Here is a 6269-nt window from a genome sequence, read left to right on the forward strand (position 1 = left end):
TTCCTCAACTCAAACTGGTTTCTGTGTGAATAAGAAACAAAATATAATGTGAAAAGTTACTGAAACTTTAGTTTGTCTATTGCACCTGTCAGAGACAATCCTAATTATTACTCTATCTCCGTAGATCCTGTGGAAAGATGAGGTATCATGGTTAAGTCATGGTTGATCTCGCATAGTTACTCTCTCTATTTTTTATTTGGTAGAGCTGTATCAGTTCTGTACAGATGTTTGATATCAGTCATTTGTCATATGTATAGTGTGCAAATATGTTCTCCCATTTACTGGGTAACCTGGTTATCTTTGTATACTTTTTTAATGTGTAGAAGCTTTGCAGATTCATGCGGTCCCATTTACTTAGTCTTACTATCATTTCCCATGTCCATGGGGTTGAGTCTTCAAATACATTTTGTGAAAAGTTTTCAATTAGCAGTAATCGCGCCTCAGATAAACCTCATTGGCTATGATACTGCCACTGCGCAAAGCTTCAAATACATTTTGACTTTAAGTTCCTATGAAGTTGCACTGATACTTTCTTCTATAAAGTTTAGATTGTTCTGGTCTAATATCCAGGCCTTTGGTCTATTTTGATTTGATTTGGGCATTTCTTCATTAAGTGGTGGTCTAGTTTCACTTTTCTACATGTGGCTGTCTAATTTTCCCTGCACTATTTGTTCAAGAATCCTTCTTTACCCCATTGGGTCATTTTCACCCCTTTGTCAAATATTAGGTGGTTGTATAAGTGTGGGCTTATGTCTGGGCACTCAGTTCTGTTCCATTGATCCAAGCATACATTTAATTATAGTACCATGCTGTATTAGTTGATGTTGCTCTGTTTTATAAATTGAACTTGGAAAGCATGATACCTCTGTTTTTTTATCTTTCTCTTCTCCTATCTCTGTCATAAATAAATCAATAAATATTAAAAGAAAGAATTTGTTCAGGAGAAACTTCAATGTTCATATCTGAGAAAAACATCTCCCAAATTACTTCCTAAGACATTATAAATGAAGATTATAAGATCAAACACTGGAGGCTGAGCAGCGGCACACCCAGTTAAGTGCACATAGTACAAAGTGCAAGGACCCACTCAAAGATCCCAGTTCAAGTCCCCTCTCCCCACCGGTGGGGGGGCATTGCACAAGCCATGAAGCATGTCTTCAGATGTCTATCTTTCTCTCTCCCTATCTTCCCCTCCTCTCTCAATTTTTCTCTGTACTATCCAATAAAATGGGGGGAATATAGCTGCCAAAAGCAATGGATTCAAGTGCCAGTACCAAGCCCCAATGATAACCCTGGAAGCAAAAAAAAGAAAGAAAGGATGACAAAACACTCATAAGAAATACAAAGGTATCGCCATTCATTATCTAATCAACTCTTTTGGTACTTGCCAACTATAAATAGCATAATGAAATAGAAAATATTTTATATTCTAGACATGTGAATTCTTTATCAAGCAACTAGCTGATTTCTACAATGAACTTTTTTTTTGTCATTACTGGTTTCTCTACTCTGAACCTACATTTTCATTCATTGAGAGAGAGAGAGATAAAAAGATACCCTAGGATTAAAGTTTCCTCAAATGTGGTAGGGACTAGGCTCAGAACTTCGTAGTATACATAGCAAAGTGGGTGTACTACCCAAGTGAGCTGTTTTACAAGCCCTCCAAAGTAATTTTACATTGTGACTTTTTGAGTCATGTATTCATATAAAACTAGATAACAAGAATGGGCTACTCAAAATGCCCCATTACAGGATTTCATTCATTGACTATTGAAATACAGTATCTTGCTTTCTGGGAGGTATCAAAAAATTTATAGATTTAGGCTTAAAAGTAGAAGTTTGATCCAGAGCCCATCACATGTACCAGAGTGATGCTCCTCCTCCTCCCCCTCTTCCTCCTTCTTCCTTCCTCCCTCTAATTCCTATTTTTCTATCTCATCTCTCTCTCTTCTCATCTCTCTCTCTCTCTCTCTCTCTCTCTCTCTCTCTCTCTCTCTCCAGAAAATGGTGCTGGGAAAACTGGGTTGTAAGATGCAGAAGAATGAAATTGAACTACCTTATCTCACCAGAAACAAAAATCAACTCCAAATGGATCAAGGACCTAGATGTCAGACCAGAAACTATCAAATACTTAGAGGAAAACATTGGTGGAACACTTTCCCACCTAAACCTCAAGGACATCTTTGATGATACAGAACCATTTGCAAGGAAGACTAAAGCAGAAACTAACCAATGGGACTACATCAAATTGAAAAGCTTCTGCACAGCCAAAGAAACTATCACACGAACAAAGAGACCCCTCACACAATGGGAGAAGGTCTTCACATGCCATACATTAGACAAGAGACTAATCACCAAAATATACAAAGAGCTCAGCAAACTTAGCACCAAAAAAGCAAATGACCCTATCCAAAAATGGGCAGAGGATATGAACAAGACATTCACTTCAGAGGAGATCCAAAAGGCTAACAAACACATGAAAACTTGCTCCAGGTCACTGATTGTCAGAGAAATGCAAATAAAGACAACATTGAGATACCACCTCACTCCTGTAAGAATGGTATACATCAAAAAGGACAGTAGCAACAAATGTTGGAGAGGCTGTGGGGACAGAGGAACCCTTCTACACTGCTGGTGGGAATGTAAATTGGTCCAGTCTCTCTGGAGAGCAGTCTGGAGAACTCTCACAAGTCTAGACATAGACCTTCCATTCTTCTTCTAGCGTTTGCCCTTCTTCCGTAGCCAGTCAACAGCGTCAGGTTGAGCCTGATGTAAAGTTTCGAGACCTCCTTTGAATCTGGAGAGGTGGCAGTCGTTGACTATATGGGTCATAGTTTGTCTGTAGCCACAGGGGCAATTCGGGTCATCTCTGGCTCCCCAACAATGGAACATAGCGGCGCAACGGCCATGGCCTGTTCGATAGCGATTGAGGAGGACCCAATCATAACGTGCTAGGTCAAAGCTGGGTTGACGCTTGCAGGGGTCTGTGATGAGGTGTTTGTTCTTGACCTCAGCTGACTGCCAACTCTGTTTCCAAGAGGCTGGAACAGAGAAGTTCAGTGTAGGCATAGGGGACCAGATTGGGTGATGAGACGTCAAGCATTGGACAGGGTGGGTGAAGATATCCGCGTATATTGGCAGGTCCGGTCGAGCGTAGACGTGGGAAATGAACTTAGATGATGCCACATCCCGACGAATATCTGGCGGGGCGATGTTGCTAAGAACTGGCAGCCATGGAACCGGGGTGGAATGCATGGTTCCAGAAATTATCCTCATGGAGGAATATAATTTGGAATCGACCAAGTGGACATGGGGGCTGCGGAACCATACTGGGGCACAGTATTCTGCAGTGGAATAGCATAATGCCAGAGATGATGATCGTAGTGTGGAAGCGCTCGCGCCCCATGAGGAGCTGGCCAGTCTTGCAATGATGTTATTCTCGCGCCCACCTTTGCTGCAGTTTTTATGCGATGTTTGTGAAATGACAGAGTGCGATGGAGAGTAATGCCAAGATAGACTGGCTGGGCTTCATGCCGGATTCTCGTACCGCCAAGCTGCACATTAAGCTCACGCGAGGCCGAGGCATGGTGTAGATGGAAAACAGATGATACCATTTTTGCAGTGCTAGGGATTAGTCGCCATTTTTTACAGTAATCAGATATCAGAGACATGTCTTTCGTGAGTGTTTCCTCGAGGATGTTGAACTTTGATGCCTGAGTTGCACAGCAGATGTCATCGGCGTAGATGAACTTCCTTGAAGAAGTTTCTGGGAGGTCATTGATGTAAAGATTAAATAGCGTAGGAGCCAGAACAGAGCCCTGGGGGAGGCCACTTGAGACAAGTCTCCATCTGCCATATGACCCAGTAATTCCTCTCCTGGGGCTATACCTCAAGGATTCCATAATGCCCAATCAAAAAGATATGCGTACACCTATGTTCATAGCAGCACAATTCATAATAGCTAAAACCTGGAAGCAACCCAGGTGCCCAACAACAGATGAGTGGCTGAGAAAGCTGTGGTATATATACACAATGGAATACTATGCAGCTATCAAGAACAATGAACCCACCTTCTCTGACCCATCTTGGACAGAGCTAGAAGGAATTATGTTAAGTGAGTTAAGTCAGAAAGATAAAGATGAGTATGGGATGATCCCACTCATCAACAGAAGTTGAGTAAGAAGATCTGAAAGGGAAACTAAAAGCAGGACCTGACCAAATTGTAAGTAGGGCACCAAAGTAAAAACCCTGTGGTGAGGGGGAGGGTGGACATTCGGCTTCTTGGGGGAGCGGGAGGGTAGGAGGTAGGGACGGGGGGGGGGGAAGGGACACAGTCTTTTGGTGGTGGGAATGGTGTTTATGTACACTCCTATTAAAATGTAGTCATATAAACTACTGTTTAATTAATATGAGAGGAGAAAAATTGATCGTATAACTCTAACTTTTTAAAACACAGACTGAGTCTTTTTAATACATAGGCTGAGTCCTTGATATGCTGACTCTCTCAAAAGTCTAGACCAGGTAGAACAGAAGCAACTGGTGGCACAGCTATATACTAGATGCTGGGTATCATACAGCAAACCCTAACAAAGGGACTTTTCAAAGTTAACCCAATTACCAAATAATGTGATAACAATAACTATCCACTGTCTTCTTGAACCCTAAGACAGCAGGAACCTCACATTTCCTCTATAAAGCCTATACTTCCCCCAGTCCTGGAACTTTAGAGTGGGCTCACTTTCCTGCATGCTTCTCTCAATTCATATCAAATAATATTCCATCCACAGATCGCAACCCAATCAACACAACAAGTGCCACCCCAGCATGCTTCACTTCAGACTGTGTCCAGAGACTTCAGGTGTGGAATTACAACCCTTCAGCTTCATCACTTGGGTGAGACCTTTCCTTTCATAGTATTCTCTAATTCCATTCCAGGTGGTCCACTCCCCAATAAAGTCCCCAAACCTAGATATAGACCAGTTCCCTTGAGATAGAGCATATGTTCACACGTGTCCATAAACCAGGGAAAAATATATACCTGAAAGCAGAAGTACACAAGAGTCTGCAGTGAGTACCCCCCAACTCTTCATCTGCACTATTCCAGTCTTTAGGTCCATGATTGTTCAACAATTTGTTTGGCTTTGTATGTTAACTCTCTTTTCAGCCACCAGGTTCCAGATGCCAGCATGATGCCGACCAGACTTCCCTGGACTGAGGACCTCACCAATGTGTTCTGGAGCTCCACTTCCCCAGAGACCCACCCTACTAGGGAAAGAGAGAGGCAGACTGGGAGTATGGACAGACCAGTCAATGCCCATGTTCAGCAGGGAAGCAATTACAGAAGCCAGACCTTCCACCTTCTGCAACCCACAATGACCTTGGGTCCATACTCCCAGAGGGATAGAGAATGGGAAAGCTATCAGGAGAGGGGATGGGATATGGAGATCGGGTGGTGAAAACTGTGGGGAGTTGTACCGCTCCTATCCTACAGTTTTGTTAACGTCTCCTTTCTTAAATAAATTTTTTAAATGGTGGGGGGAGACGATTGAAATAAATAGGATTTTAATTGAAAGAGGAGATATCACATCAGACACTGCAGAAAGTATCATGTAAGGCTTCTATGGAAAACTATATGCCACCAAGCTAGAGAACCTGGAAGATATGGAAAAGTCCCTAGAAGCATGTAGCCTTTCCAAACGGAATCAGGGATAACTAGAAAACATAAATAGACCAATCACAGTGAAAGAAATTAAAACAGTCATCAAAGGTCTTCCCTACAATAAAATTCCAGACCCAGATGGTTTTTACAAATAAATTCTACAAAGTCTTACTTATTTTTCACCAGAGCACTGCACAGTTCTGGCATATGCTGGTTCTGGGGACTGAAACTGAAACCTCAGAGTCTCAGGCATGAAAGACTTTTTGCATAACCATTATGCTATCTCCCCAGCCCAATATCTATACTTTTTAAGTTCTTCCAAACTAATGAAGTTACAGGAATAGTCCTGACCACCTTCTATGAAGTCTACTCTCCCTGATACCAATGTGTTGGGCATTATGCCAGCTCCCCTCTGCTCTATTGCTTGATGCTGTGGTCTATTTACATAATCATTGTTTTGTCTGAGATTAAACCAATGCCTGCAGGGTTAGATGAAAGCTTGCTATCTTCGAGCTCTTTTCCTTCACTCCACTCACCCTCTACCCAGTTCCTTTTTCTGACCTGCCACTTCCATCTCAGAAGATATAAAGGGCAGGTTTTTCTGATCAAT

At 42.2% G+C, this 6269-nt stretch overlaps 1 pseudogene; it reads right to left on the reverse strand.

Annotated features, from left to right (window-relative positions):
* Positions 1-306: 306 nt before the first annotated feature.
* LOC132538391 (U4 spliceosomal RNA) lies at positions 307-484 on the reverse strand (annotated as a pseudogene).
* Positions 485-6269: the final 5785 nt, after the last annotated feature.

Source organism: Erinaceus europaeus, chromosome 4 (genome assembly GCF_950295315.1).
Source record: "Erinaceus europaeus chromosome 4, mEriEur2.1, whole genome shotgun sequence".
In the NCBI taxonomy this organism is placed as follows: Eukaryota; Metazoa; Chordata; class Mammalia; order Eulipotyphla; family Erinaceidae; genus Erinaceus; species Erinaceus europaeus.